Raw genomic sequence first — 14,819 nt, 5'->3', positions numbered from 1 at the left:
ACCCTAACCAATTACCTTAATCAACTAACTGATATAATCTTCACAGTGAAATCCATCGAACTTTTATAGGCTAATGGATATAATTCGCATAGACTAACTAATCTCTTTCAACTATATAATAATATTGACTATATAAAGCATAACCGATTAAGTTAACTCATTCAGTTCATCGTAAACTAATACACGCAATGTATCTGTGTAACTAATGCATTAGGTTGATCGGAAACTCATTTCGTTTTTTTTTTTTTTGTTCCCACACAGGACTTAATTATACATTTTCACATCTTGTAGTTATCACTTGCGCCGTCTTGGCATTAACGGCTTTACTAATTTTCATATACAGACTAGTTCGTTTGCCATAACTAATTTAGTTTGCATAGGTCAGTTATTTTAGTTTGTCTAACGCATTAAACCAGTTTGTATTGTCCAACCTTTTTAATATGCTTACTCAAGCCAATCTATTCCGCATAGATTAACTAATCTAGTTATCATATTTATGCTAACCAAGGTTGCTTAGCCTAACTAATCTAGTTCGCACAGACTAACTTATTCAATTTGTAGATTCTAACTAATTTATTCCACATAAGCTAACTAATTTAATTCGCGTAGGCTAGTTAATTTAGTTTTCATGTCCAGCCAAGGCTAGTTTGCACAGCCTAATTAATCCATAGTTTAATTAATTAATATAAATTAAGCCGTCTGGTTTGCATAGACTAATTAATTAATTAAGTTTTCATATTTAAGCTAACCTAGTTCGCATACGCTATGTGGTATAGCCGGCACAGACTAACTCATCGAGTTTTCAGATTCTAACTAACCTATTCCCTATAGGCTAACTAATCTAGTTTGCACAGTCTAAGTAATAGTTTTCATGCTCAAACTAAGCTAATTTGCACATCCCAGTTAATGTATAGCCCAATCCAACAAATTTATTCAACTAGTTTGCCTTATCATGCATCCTTATTAGCGTAGGCTAGAATATGCGCCGAGAGGACCTCGGCTGAATACAATCGATTTTTGTAAAGCGTTCTATTTTTCGAAACGCATAAAAAGTAAGCTTTTTGTAGGAATATAACATTCTATTGACTCACATACGGCGTCGCATAATACATCGGTGTCTGACGACTGGTTTAATCCACAGAGATATACTTCATAAGCTATTTTCCTCTAGTTTCTACAGGCACATCACGCTGCTGCAGGCAGATTGCATTAAACAAAAGAAGTTTAGAAAAACTTTTATGGAAATGCATGGTTTCTATGGCATGGTTCCATGAATTGATGAAAAATGAAACTGAAATTTTCGGGTGAATCATAGTAATAAGTAGTGTTCCTTCACTAGAAGGCGATTTTTATTCGTTATAAAAAAAGTGAATTTTTGAGTTTATATACCATCTAGACCTGAAGTGTGGAAGCATTTTATGAGGAGATCAAAAGGTTATCAGGCAATTTAAACTTAACATGATTAAGAAGACAGAGTCGCACTAAATGCACTTAAAATTAGTAAAACACATTTTTTATTAGATTTGCTGGACATGCAACAGCTATGCCATTGATTTGTCACATTTCTTCATTAAGGAACACCGATTGCAAATCACGTTTTTCTATTTTTTTTTTTTTTTTTTTTTTTTTCTATAAGATATAAAAGATATATCGTTAAATGTTACTAAATAATTGTTATTCATAATTTTTTAACGTTTGACCTCTTTATCAAGAATACATTAAGTATAGGTACATAATTACTTCTCTTCAAAATAGAAAGAGATAGAAAAATTTTGCTGAGGCCACCTTTTAAAAACCTTGGTTTAGAAACGTGTATCAATAACGTTAGCACCTGTTGACTGTAGCTGGTTGGACAAGCAAAACCGGTAGCTGTAAAATGTACGTTCACAAGATTTATAAATGTATCGTGTACGGGACTAGTATTGAATGTCCGTATGTGCATCTATGTTTGTATGCGTTTGCTGTATTTACATATTTTCATATACATTATAAGTACTAGCAGGTGCACTCATCTCATTTGTCCGTTTGCCCGCACACATGAAACACAGCATACACGTATGCATATTTTCATACACTACTTGATGCATAGAATAGAACAATGAATCAAAATGAATAAAAAAACAAATAGAAATGAACAAAATGAAAACACGCAGCATACTAAAAAATAAAGTCCTCTTGATTATTAACGAGTTTCTGAGCAAAAGCAAGAATTTCTAAATTAAACAAACCTATGGCGGGGGAAAAAGAAAAATCAGAAAAAATTACTGGTTTTATTTAAAAAGGTGATGACGATGTTTTGCAAGAAAACTAGAACTCTGAAGGGCACAACGAGCACAAAAGAAATATATAAGCAGTCAGAAATACAAGTGATGGAAAAGCGTTTCCACGTAAAGTCTTAAGGCGCCAGATGCGACTATGGCATACAAGGTTGATATTGACATCTTTTTTAATGCTGGTTAAAGGAGACCTTCTTTTGTTTTCTTATCTCTTATTACTAATTTGAAGATAAAAATAAGAAGCGAAATATCAAATGAAGTTATTGACCTCGCGAACTCAATACTTGCGTTCGCACAATTCTAACTTATATAGGTGCGTAAGGACGAATAACGAGAGAGCCGACTGATTAACTTTCGCAAGGCGTTTTGATGAAAGCCGTATTGCTTCCCTAAAATTTTCTTCGGACCACCTTTCAATCTTCTCAACGCTAGTGGCTTAAAGTTGGTAAAAATCATCTTTTTCTCGACATGTAATACAAACAATTTTTTCACAAGTATGCAATGTACAAGTACGCAATCTTCTGGTCACGAATGTAAGCTCGCCTGAGAGAAATTACAAAAATAACTGAACTCAAAGAAAATGAGAAGGCCTTTTACTTAACAATTCTCTATAGATCGGCATAGTCACTTAAAAAAAGTATTAATTCTTTGTCCTACACATGAACTCGGGAAGATGGCTTATGATAGAAAATAAATTCCTAAAAATCTATGTTTTCACGATCAAAATAAAGCGTCTTTTGGGGTATAGTCACCGTTAACTAATCAAAGAAACATTGTTGTTTTGTTTTCTTTTTATTGTAAGTGTTTGTGGCTTTGCATCAAATTTGCTATTCTAGAGTTCCAATCACTTAAAAATTTTTCAGATATCTTCCTACTTTTTTTTTTTCGTTTCATTATACTTTAATAAGAAAGATTCTAATTAGGTTGCTTAACGGCTGATTCCAAATGCTTGGCCTCTTACTTGTAATATCTCTGTGATCTTGCTTGGAATAGGGTTACAGGTATCGAGCATAGAAGCATAAAAATAAGCGTAAAATTATAATATTTTGAACTTGGTAGTAATCAGTGAAGTCCTTTTAACACTAGAGATTCCTGCGTACACCTGGGAAGTCGAGTTCCATTTTAACCGTATGTGGAGGATTGATATGTTAAAAGTTTTTACGAATATCGGCGGAAGGGAAATTTTTTTTGAATCGCTGTACAAGACCAGATCTTTAATTCCTCCGACCACGTTTTGTAATGAAGACCACAAGGTATGTTGCGGCGGTGGACAAAATCGAAGAATTAAACGTTGAATGGCTTGCTCAAGCACTCCAGTATTTTCGAATTTTAGACTTTTCCGGAGTATTCCTTTTTCCAAACCCCGAAACAACAGAACTGCTGTAAAAAATTTGCCAATAGTGAAGAAGTGAAATCTTCGGGTGATAGCTCAAATTTTTTTACGTTTAGGAGTAGACCAACGCTACTGCACGTCACTGAGGGAACTATGAAATTAAAAGAAGGTTACATTGAGCGATAAACGGGTTTTTTTTTGTCAGATTGAATAGATCTTGGAAGAGCCTCGTAGACATAAAGTATATAAAACTGTATTAGGCTTGCTTTAATTTTGAATTTGCCGAAAATGAAACCTAGAAAAAACATTTGAAGCGTTCATTAGAAGTCACTAGTGGCATTATATAGCAAAGAAAGACGACCCTTTGTGAGCTATTTTCAAGTTAGGCTAGCGAGATGCGAGCGCCATCACTAACATTCAACTTAAAGCAAGAGAAATATTAAATTAATTTGAAAAAAAACTCTCCTTTTATTTTTCTTTCCACTTTTAAATACTTTCATATATAAAGGTTATTATTGCACATTAGTTCCACTACCCACGAAATTTAAAAAAATATCCAAACCGTTATTAAGTCGTCATAAGAAGGTTATAAACTTTTTTAAGGCAAGTACATATCTAGTTTACGACATGGCGACTATGAATATATAAATTGTTGTTTTTTTTTTTTTTTTATAAGGTTTTTAGTCATTTACCAAATGCTTGATATGAAAAGTAAATCCAGTAAATGTGTTCGCTCAGTTTTCCTTTTATTTTTACTTTTTCTAAATGTTTATGACACATTAACATAATTTTCTAGATTTTATTTCTCTTTCACATTAGCAAATACAACTTTCTACTATTTTCTGCTTTTTCAGCAGGTTATGAGTGCAAAAGTATGACTTCACAACAAGGTCCACGAACAACTGGATGCAATGCGATTGCAGTGAAACAAACACCTGTAAATCACGAAGTTTCTATAAAAAATGTATTATTTTTTAAATTAACTAGAAATTATTTGAATGCTATTATTTTCGTTTTCAATAAAAAAATTTTAAATATATTAAGGAATTTTCGCAATTTTACTATTGCTTCTTCAGTCAAAAAAAATCGCAATAAAACTTGTGCCAGTTTCGTTTTTTTTTTTTTTTTTTGAGGTTATGTGCAGTAATTATTTTTAAGAGGTTATGTCGTAAGGTCTTTCACAGGTTTAGTAGCTTGTCAAAGCAGTAAAAAGGAGAGCGCATGTTTCGATAAGCTTTGAAACGGAAAGTAATATTTTTTTACATCCAATCAAAGTCAGACACTTTTGTGCAATGCAATAATACATCATATTGAAGTAGTCAAAAGGTTGGACGATCGGAGGTTATTGCTCAAAAACATACGTGTCATTGTTAAGCTAGATAGCTCGGCAATAACGGTAAGGCGGTTGCACTTTCCATCCAACCAGCGTGCTACCGAAACCCTTATAAGGACAGATGGACGATGAAAACTTTCTTAACGGACGGACTGATATTATATCCCACGGTCCCCATTAGCCATCTTTTTTTGTTTTTTGCTCAAATGCGAAACTCGAAAAAGACGGGAAAAAAATGCTGCCAACTAACGCTAAGGTAGGAACAGTAATAGTTAGTGTGATCGAAAGAAAAGTAAATGTTACAGTTTTTCATATATTCATTCATCATTCAATTCATGGCAGCCTAGTACCACTTTACGCTCCAGTCTTTCCGTTAAGTGAGAAAAGACATATCTTTCTGAAAACAATCGAGCGTTCGCAATGTTCAAAATGTTTACATCATTCCTATGTCAATATGAGAGAAAAATGAAATGCAAAAAGTAAAGGTAATACTACAAGAGAATATTGGTGAGAGCGTTTGTCGTGTGTGACAACCGGTATTAACGAGGTCTTGCAGTTCTCTTGTGTCAACTTCATACGAACATAGAATTTTGAGATAAATTGAGAGACTTGTATGTTCAGGACATCTGCTGCAGCTGTCGAGAAAATTGGTTAAGAGAAAATGAAGCTAAGTAAAGAAGTTTCTTAACGAATTACCCTGCTACACATAACTCTTGCTCTGTGTTTCGCCGTACTCCATCTACTAGCCCTCCGCCGATTCTTTGAGAGTAGACACTTATTTAATATTGGTCCAGCAACGTCCTATTCGTCTGATTTAGTTACATTGTAGGTAGACTTCTGGCTATTCGTGAAAGTTAAATAATCTGCTTTGGAAGCACCCTGCTGAAGAACTTCATGTTTTTAAAATGATAAACTTACCTCATTAATCACTAAAGGTATTGATATGAAGCTTGCCATACTAGGAAGTCGTCAAATTAAGGAAAAGGAAAAATGAACCATTCGCTTGAATAAACTTACGCGAATTAAATGACAAAATTTTCTTTCCTTTTAATCTCAATATTTTTTTTTCATAATATTTTTTTTTTTTTTTTTTTTTAATAGAATTTTCATTAAAGCATTGCAGCAATCTGTTAAGGAAAAATGTATATTTCATACCTCTCTAAGAAAAAGGTTAAATCCATCATAAACCTATATAAGCATCATGCATGGTATGGCATAACATTTACTAACACAAACACAATATGTTTACCTTTGTATTTACAAATAAACGCATAAAGACACTGCATACATTTATATATATATATATATATATATATATATATGCACATGCACATACATATATACCCGTATATATTGTGTATTTTATACTTGTCATTAACCACAAAATATTTTGCCTGCATGTGCTTGCAAAAGCAAACAAAGCAGAAAAATTACACAACCCATTACGACGAATTGAGGATACCCAACATTCTTCTGCAAAGAGTTACTGATGAAAACTATATTAACTGGAAGCATTTTTTAAGTACTTTTTTAAATATTCCTTATAAAACTATCAGGAAATTCTCCATGTTGTAAAATTACCTAAGATTTGATGAACAATGATGAACGTGTTTGTGAGCGGATTTGACTAATTTCTCAAATTTTATATATCTAAGAGAAAGAAAAGAGTAAAAATAAAGAGAAAAAAATAACCTGCAAATTGGTTCGTTACCTTTTCTAAAGTAACGTCAATTGGCGGACGCATAGATAGATCAAAGATGCGCAAATGTGTGTATTCCCTGCATGATTTTGCACGTATTTCGATTTGTTGCAGATAAAATAACAAATTTATTATACCTCATCTACCGATGAGGGCTATAAAAATGTGTGACTCAATCCTACTACGAATAGTAGTTATTTCGCGAGTTTTTATTGTATTGTATATAGGAGTGTGAATAACGTGGCCTGAAACAAAATAAAAATTATTTGTTTTTGTTTTTAAATAACTTTGAAACACGTTTTCAATACAGTTCACAGGTAAACCTTTTCTTTTTCTTTTAAAAACAAAATCCGTGCATGAGGATTTGGTTAACTTTGTCATCTCGTTTGTAACATGCGCTTGTGACTCTACAAAATGTTCTCACTTCGAGAAATCTCTTATGCTTCCCTTCTTCATTCTTATATTTTTTCAAGATACGTTCCAAAATTAGACATAAAATTAAAATTTAAAATGGCTTGCTCCTGGCCATGGTCTGGCCTGGGAAGGCTTAACCTCATCCATATCCGCATGGTTTACGGAATGAGAGTACATCACTTATCGAATCCGGGGGATGATTAACCTTCCGAGCGCCAGGTGGAAGCACATTATACAAACTTTCCTGGTCTGTGGTCATCTTTCGTTTCGTCATCTCGCGTCATCTTCTCATCGAACACGCGTTATTTTCAGCGTTTTGGACCAATCATAGTCGCCGTGGAAATCTAATAAAAACTATTCATATGCGTAGCAGCTTGAGAACAAAAATTACCTCAACAAACCAAATGTACAAGAACAACTTTGCCTGAACCAATATCAAAATAAATTATATTACATAGCTGACGGATCTCAGCTTTGTGGGAAATTTTATTTAAAGCGGCACTCGTAAACAATTAGGGAACGATTAAATTTATGGAAACTACTTGTGCTTGCATCTCCTGGGTTCAGACATGCACAATATTACTTATTCACTTGTAGCTCATACGCCACATAATGCCATGAAAAATTATTCGAGAAATGTATCGTGTATCCAAGATTCGTTTTAGAGTGAGCACACTTCTCTTACCTGTTACAAACGTTCTTTGCACAGCAGCTTTATGGGTGCGATGGAATGCTTGAAATTTTTAAGTTTTGATTTTTTCTTTTAGTTTCTTTAGGAATTTTTAAGGATTTATTTTAGTAAGAAAAAAAAAATAACACTATTTAAAGTTTTTAAATGAAGAGTGAATACTCAACAACATTCTCATTCAAAATATAAAAAGTAATGCTATCCCAATGTAAGTTGAATAGCCTTCTATGTTCTTCTAAGCAAAAAAAAATAAAATTATATTTGCGGTGAATCATTGACACTCGTCATGCTTTAAGGACCGCAATGTTTTCGTGTTAGTGATCGATTTTCTCCTGCAATCTTCAAAAATTTCATTTTCAGATAATTATGTGAAACTTTAGATGAATGCCTGATAAAGAGCATTTGATTTATTTTTATAAACTCTTTTTCATTTTACATAATAAATAAATGTATAATAAATTTGTACGATTTTCTAAAACACTTTTTCCATCAATTTTTGCCGAGATAAATTGTCCAATTTTCAAAATTCGCCATTACGTAGAAAATGGGCATAAAACGTAAGCGGATCGCAATTTTTTCAAAATATCGCTAATATTGTTATCTTGCAATAGATTGAATACAAAAACCGATTTCATAGATGCAAACAGGCTGCAATCGATTCGGCAAACTAGTTAAAATGTTATAATCAGCCAAGACCATTAAACATTAAAAGAAGTAAGAACGTTATAATCGGCCGAGGGCGACCTCAAACACCCTGCACCACTTCGCTTAGTACAAGCATTTAGCCTTTTGGTAATAATACATCAAAAGTTACACATTATTTTCATGCGAAGGCATGCTTTTCAAGGAAGCCCGCATATTGGAGGATGCCAGAAACATCACTTAACGTGATCCAAATTCAGCAAACTTGATTTGCTTCATAAATAGTTTATTCTTCCGATTCCATTGTAAGAAATTAGGAAAACTTGCTTTTCATGGCAACCCTTTAATTTGTTGAAATCTAATGAACAGACCTACGTGGTCCAAAATCCCTACCCTTCGTTCTTTTCTAAATTGCTGCTATGGATCAATTTTTATCATAAAATATTAAAAATTAAGCCTTTTTCTGAAAAGTTTACTAATCATAAGATATCCTAGATAGAGTGTGGTCCAAAAAATAGGCTCAAATTACTATTTTGAGCAAATTTTCGTCAGAAAGCTTTGAAAACAGGTGGCAACATTACAGTCGGGCAAGGCGGACTATTAAATACCTTACACCACATTGTCGTTTACAATTCTTACTTGTATTCTTGAACACAAAAATTACGTCTTGTTGCTACATAAATGCAAACTATTCAAGTGCGTATTTATGGGGGAGCGGGCGCAAAACGCAACCTAACGTAGTACAAGTTTAATACTGGGGCAGGACACAAAAATAGGCCTAGATGGTCCAAATTTTGCAGAGTTCTTAATTGTAAGGCATCATTATTATGCGTCAATTTTCATCATCAAATATTAAAAGGTAAACCTTTCTGATCTACAAAGGGTCAATTTTTGTGAAAATCCTTATTAGGATAGGATCCAAAAAATAGGCCGAGAAGGTCCAAATTTGGCATACTTAATTTTTTCATGTTAAATTACTATTATGATATAATTTTCTTCATGAAGCATTGAAGATCATACTTTTTGACAAAGTGAACTTTAGTTTTCGTTACACGAGGACGTGTTCGAAAATTTCCACACCAATTTAGAGTGCCAAAGTACTACTACTTAGCCACTTTTGCTGGGAACTTTTGAAAATTGCATTTTCTTCCATATAAGAACATTTCAAAATAGGGCGTTATATGGTGAGCGGGCCAAAAAGTGGACCGATCCAAACCATTTTCAATAGCGTTCGTCCTTGGATCAACACACGTCACTGTACCAAATTTCATTGAAATAACTCAAAAATTGCGAGCTGCAGTTTGAACACAAATTTACGTTGACAGACATCAAATTATAATTTTGAATCGATCAGTGTAATGAAAGGTAAGCCTATCTTAAGCCCTTCTGCGTGTTACATACCGTACTAACTTAATGCACCCTGCACCACAAATGGTGTCGGGTATAATTAGTCATTTTTGGCATTTAATGGAGAATACTTATACGCAGTGATATTCAAAAAATAGATATACGTGGTCCAAATTCGATAAGGTGGACTTCTTTATCAATTTACTATTATATAATTAATTTCGCCATAAAATATTGAATATTATAGCTTTTTAGCATATAAAGATTTAGTTTTTTAGGAAGGGTTATTTGAGAGAGGATTCTAAAATTCGCCCAGGCGAACAAAATTTTTCATATTAATAAATGTCAAAGTAATATTGTTTTGCGAGTTTATTGGAAGATTTTGAAAATTTTAATCTTTTTCCATATAACGACATTGCAACATACGGCGAAAAGTGGACCGAGCCAAGCCGTTTTCAATAGCGTTTGTGTTTGCGACCTGTCGGAGTCGCACAATGTAAGAAAACGAATAGGCGGACAGACAAGCTTAGATCCATTCAGAATTACTTTCTAAATTAATAAAATGTGAGTCCGTCTCAACTGCTCGTAGATGTTAGATATATCCGCACAACTTTAATGCGGCCTATACATAAGTGGTGTAAGGTATACATAAGAAGAAGGTTTTTATAAGATGAGGAAAAATAAAAATCTATAAAATTGGCTTTTTGGGGAAATGCAGTTTTCTTTGCCCATAACTTACCCCATAAAACGAGATACGCAAAATTACGATCAAAGGTCTCTTATATAAGGAATTAATTTCACATAATCTAATAATGCTTAATATCATTTTGATTTTTTTTAATCATCAATTTTGTTCATAAAATTAATTTTGATCATTTTCTACTCATCATGACTTGTATTAAATAAAATTACAATAATCATAACGCAAAAATTCCCCTTTTTGAAATCTCGTACTCGTACTCGTACTTACTTATGCATTTTACTCGTAAAATAGTTTTTTATATTCACATATCTACATATGTACAACGATATATAGAGACACTTGTGATATAATATCATATTCAATGTGTATTTTATATACACACGTATATATATATATCCAAAATTACATGTAATCGGTTAATGCTGCTATAAACAACAGACCAAAACATGTGAAAAAGCATTTCATTTCAAAAAAGTAAAAAGCAATAAAATTCTTCTTTGTAAAAAATCGAACGCAAAATAATAAAAAGACTGCAAGTGAGAAAACTATATTCGGTTATGATCGAATTTTTTATACCCACCACCGTGACCTTAAAAAAAAGAAAACAACTATATTTTCCTCATCTCTTTATATTGGGCGGACGCGGTTGATTTTTTCGACTCTCAGAATGAAAATGGAAACTCATATGGTGTATACGTTACACTTTATGATCCACAAGCAAAAAATGCGGAGAGAAAAGGTGTTCACAGTTTTTGTAGCATAGGCGTGTCAATGTTGCAGGCGTGTAACTTAACCTTGGCTTGGATCGTTTTTAAATTATTTTGCAAATTTTTATGCTATCTCTTCAGTGTTGTGAACGGGAGAACGTTTACCACAGATCCTACACAGTTGTGCAGATGAACGGACAGAAATGCGTGGGTGTGTAGAGGTTTTTGAAGCGTGTTTCTGCGCGTTATAAAGGTACTGCAAAAAATTTAATTTTGATACACTATGATATTGGATAGGCATGGCCAATTTTTCCGAGTCTTCTACAGATACTACGGCATAGCACATAGAATGTATGTTTAAATATTTTTACTAAATTTGAAGTTGATAGCTCCATTTTTGCGGCCAGGAGGCATTACATAGACGGGCAGACGGACAGACAGGCATTTTTAAATTCATTCAGGTGCTTATAAAGAATAAATATACTTTACGTTGGAAACATTTTGACAAAATGAACAGACAATTCGTGCTTCGGTGATGGGTATAAAAAAAGAAGAAAGAAATTATACTCGGCTAAGGGCGAATCATTTGATACTTACAGCAAATTCATTGCAAAGTTTCGTTTTTTTAATTATTTCTTGAAATGATAAGAAAACTTTATTGGACTAAACCCTCAAGTAACCTGTACAAGGCACGTTAAGAAATCCACAACTTTTAAGGGTTACTACCTACTATTTACTTAACACCGCGAATGTGATTTTAAGATGAAGGGATGAGAATCGTGTAATCGTATCGTGTTTTAAAACGGACAGTCGAACAGATAATCTCCGGATTCCGATATTCACTTTGATCACGAATTATTTCATCATCAAATGCTTTTTAAGGTGCTTGATAAATTTAATATGCCCGCTGATGTGTGTAAAAACTGAAAATTCAATAACAGAAATAAAGCGAATCGATTAAATAAATAAAAGATTGGAAAAATTATTAGCAATCACGTATTGGAAATATTTACAAATGAAAGAAATAAAATAACATAATATAAACACAGATATTAAAATATATATATATGTATAAATTAAGAACATTCACTGCGAATTGAAAGCCGGTGCCATGAGATGTCTTTTAGATTTGAAAAAGAATAATATTTTCGGTAGAAACAGTTAGCAGACATTGTTATAAATGTATTGCTTTGTTATATATGGATGTGATTACAGGGGAATTTAATCCAATTGCGAGATCGATTTCACAAAGCGAGCTGAGAGTATATCCACGAAATTTTAAAATTGTATTTTACCCTTTTTTTTTACTTTGGAAACCACAATAAATTGACTCTATACGTGGATAGCAGCCGGATAATGGAGGGAAAGAGGACAAAAGCTTAAAGAACCCATCAAGCCTTTATATATATATATATATATATATATTATCGATATCTATAATATATAGATGAGCCAAAAAGACGATGGAGGTTAAATGAATCGATGTTTTGACAAATAATTAGGCAAACGACAGAGAATTCAACAGACATACGCATAATTGAGATGATTTGACATACAAAGCGATAATTACACATTGAAATAGACAATCGGGTAAGCAAATGAAGGTGCAACCGGCTAATATACAACGAATGCTTTGGGAATACAGTCGCGGTGAAGATTAAGTGAGGAGATAATCGCCCGGATATACGCACGAATAAATAATATCCATTGATAGATATTTGTATTTGGTATATATATATATATATATATATATACTCATATAGACATACACATATATGCATATATATTTTATATTTCAATTCGCCGGTGCTAACGTTTTGGGGGGAATTTTGCAATAAGAGGCCAAGAGGGCTCATGCTGAAAACCCACTCTGTAATGATCTTGTCCGGTTGAAGGACCTTATAAAGCATTGACCTCTTCAAAATTACATCGCCATTAGTATAGACACTGATGGTTGGTCTCATATGGTTATTTGCATATCGTAAACTAGCCATTGTTCATCACACAAAAACACTCAATAGCGCTAACGTCCGAATCAAGTAAATAATATAACGCTTCGAGCATTTGTCGCTTTTTGTTTCTCGTGGCATGAATCCCGACCTATTCGAAGCTCCAAAGTATTTACGTCTCGCCCATTTCCTTGGAATAACTTCGACGCTTGAAGGTTGAAGATAATACCGTTAGAGAAGTTTTACATGAAGAAATCCTCGGGGAGATAGTAGAGCCATCCTTTGCGAAAATCGGTCCGAATTAATTTCTACACTTGTTAGAAGTAAACGGTAGAAATACATATACTTACATAGATAAACGTATATGTACGCCAAGATAGCTGCATACATATATAAATACGTGTACATATACACACATACACTTACATATACATATATACAATGAAATGGTAAAGCGTTCCTCTTTTGCACTTTAAATACTTCCTCAAAAGATTTGCTATTCACAATATTACAAGTTCTTGTTAAGCAATCAGTGAATGCCACTATTACGGTTTTAATTAACTAAATAAAAGGTTTAAAAAACAGAATGTTTTCAATAATAAAATTTTTATTATTAAAATTCAATGAAAACATTGCATACAAGATGCTCTTGAAAGTTACACAAAGGGTAAAACCGATGATTTAGTCGTTAATGAATTATTGAATTGAATGAATGAATTATTACTTACAATTATTATTATTGCTATTCTTTCTCCCCAATTCTATACAATAACTGAATATCTTACTTCGAACGATGTATTCATGCACGTAGCAGTTTTTTGTACTGTGAGTACAAAGTCAATCCAAGTAGGAAACTGGAACGATTTTTATATGCGTTGATGATTACCTAATGCCGGAAAAGTTTAAAGGTAACTTGAAGGAGATGCTTTGAATAGCTGAAGATTGCATTGGAAGAACAATTCGTCTTTGGATACAGTTGACTTCCATGTAAAGGTAAGCATTAGTCTTGAAAATTATTTGCGATGAACATCGTAACGATTGTCGACATATCTTAACATTTACGCATGTTCACGTTGCATCAGGCGTGATGGTAGTGCGCCTGCAATACCCCATCCAAGCCAAGTTGGACATGGGAACACCAAAAACCGTAATCACGTTTTAATCATGATTTCGTGGATGAACCAAAAGTTCGTTTCCATGCTAAAAAAGATAATATTAGCACTCTTAAGAAGCACTGTAATAAGCTGAACAAGACCGTATGCTAATGACACAAAATTTTCAAACGCCAGAATCTTCTTGTTATTTGCTCCCTTTTTTAATCACCGTTTTAGTGATTTCTTCAGTCAACTAGGGTTCCGATTACACAGAAGTAGCGTACAATTTCCCCTCTTTTTAAATTTTGCTTAAGTAATTTTGAAAATTGACCGAGATAATGGTTTCACCAAAACAGCGAATCTCGGGTATTATGTTCCGTGATTTCACAAGTCAATCAAAGACTCGAATACATAATAGAAGTGTGGACCCGACATCTTCTTATAACTTTCACTACTTCTAAGGACTACTTTAACAATTTCGATAATTGAACGAAAGTAATGAACCTGGGTCATCCGACCGTTATTTGCTCTCCCGTTAAAGTCGGTTTTGATGATTGCATCAATCAGGCGGAACAATAACTTTTAGAAGCACTATACATAAGCGCAGCATATTGAAAGATTAAATTTTCTAGTT

At 33.3% G+C, this 14,819-nt stretch overlaps 1 long non-coding RNA gene across 1 annotated transcript in view; it reads right to left on the bottom strand.

Annotated features, from left to right (window-relative positions):
* Positions 1 to 14,610, bottom strand: part of LOC119640712 — a 115,081-nt gene extending 100,471 nt beyond the window's left edge. Inside the window, exon 1 of the long non-coding RNA XR_005247734.1 lies at positions 13,820 to 14,610. This is a non-coding gene — a long non-coding RNA (uncharacterized LOC119640712). The remainder of the gene's footprint in view (positions 1 to 13,819) is intronic.
* Positions 14,611 to 14,819: the final 209 nt, after the last annotated feature.

This window comes from Glossina fuscipes, unplaced genomic scaffold, assembly GCF_014805625.2.
Source record: "Glossina fuscipes isolate IAEA_lab_2018 unplaced genomic scaffold, Yale_Gfus_2 126, whole genome shotgun sequence".
NCBI lineage: Eukaryota > Metazoa > Arthropoda > Insecta > Diptera > Glossinidae > Glossina > Glossina fuscipes.
The sequence above is the reverse complement of the archived record's forward strand: the minus strand, read 5'-3'. Positions and strand labels throughout refer to the sequence as shown.